We start from the raw sequence: 1,562 nt of genomic DNA, 5'->3' as shown, positions 1-1,562 counted from the left end.
TGTCCGGTGAATGAATGTTTGAAACGCAGTTTTGGAAAGGAAAAGGGGTGTCATACATGCTGTCGTGCTGTGGGTGCCCATGTGCTGGGAGTTTCTGCAGGAGCTGACTGCACAGCTCCATCTCTCGGCTAGAACTCACAGTGAATCATAATCCAGGTTCCAGGCTCCACCCATGCACAGGTCACACACTGAATGCTTGCAAGGATTTGATCGAAGAGTCTGGAAACTGGGAGCAATTATTGCCTTGGGAAGTCTGGAGAGAGGGGAGTGGTACTAACAGTCCCTACACCTCCCCCAGTTCCAACTCTGGCCCACAACAGAAGCATACTAAGACCCCCCCCTTGGCTTTGTGTACCCATTCTCCACTGCTGCAGTACACTTTTACCCGTTTAGCCCCCTCAGTGGCCGTGGGTGCAGGGCAGAAACCCTGGTCAGGTCAGCTGAGCTTGCTGCCTAGGGCCCCACAGGCTGCATGGAGGCACTGGATAGCCTGGAGTCCCTGCAGGGTTCTAAAGAGAAAGTCTTTGCACGCTCATTTTTATGGCTAGTGGTTGCAGGCCTGAAGCCCTGTTTCAGCAGGCTCCTCCTTGGGCCCTCAGAGGTTCTTCAGAACTCTTCCACCATCCTGCTACCACAGACACCACTGCTTTTAAAAGGATTGTGTGGTTAGATAATGTCCCCTCTGTCACCTAATAAAACATACCCACATAGTTCATACCCTATAGCAGACTGTTCTGCCCACTGTCAGCCTTGAAGGTGTGGGGGGACACATCCCCTTCATTCCTAGTTCCAGCCCTCCTGATCTACGTGGGGCATCAGAACAGTGATGGACCAATCACTGTACGTGTGTGATCTTCAGGTTCTGCCCTTGTAAATGAGGCCAAAGGTTGGATGAAATGGAAAGACCCATGTGTCACAGAACCACGTGCAAGCAGATGAGAGACTTGTGACCCTTTAGACTGGAGCCTGCCACAGAGGGAGGTGCAGGATTGTGTTCCCTGCCAGCAACACTCCACGCAACCTCCACACAGCAGCACTGGCTGAAGCAGGAGCTGCCACAGTCAAGCAGAACAGCATAGGTGCCATGCGTTGGGGCCAGCCACCCTCTAGATGTGCTGGGAAAGAGTGGTCAGAAATCAGTGGTGCCCACAGAAACCCTCAGAGCACCGTGGTTCATCCTGGCAAGGTGGCTCATACCTAGCTGAGGGAGTGGAGTTCGATAATGATGATCAGTGGGTGACCAACTCTCTTCTCAGTTCTATCCCGCGTCCAGTCCCCCTCCCCAGCCTTCCCTGTCTGGCTCAGCCTTCTCGGGTTCTCCTTGTCCTTCTACTTCAGCCCTAGCTGGGCACTGGTCGTTAATGCCAGCTTCCCGAGCCCTCTGAGTTCCTATCAATCTTGGGAGTTCGCCTCCTAAAGAAACACAGCCCCTTCTTTCTCCCAGACTCCCTCCTGTTCTCCCCAGGGACCAATTTCACTTGAGCACACAAGCTCCACTTTGGGGGTTATCTCCCATCAAGGCAGAGGGGCTGTAAGGAGACCCTCCCAACTCTATCCGAGCG

Source organism: Cricetulus griseus, chromosome 3, assembly GCF_003668045.3.
Source record: "Cricetulus griseus strain 17A/GY chromosome 3, alternate assembly CriGri-PICRH-1.0, whole genome shotgun sequence".
In the NCBI taxonomy this organism is placed as follows: domain Eukaryota; kingdom Metazoa; phylum Chordata; class Mammalia; order Rodentia; family Cricetidae; genus Cricetulus; species Cricetulus griseus.
This window is presented reverse-complemented; position numbering follows the sequence as displayed.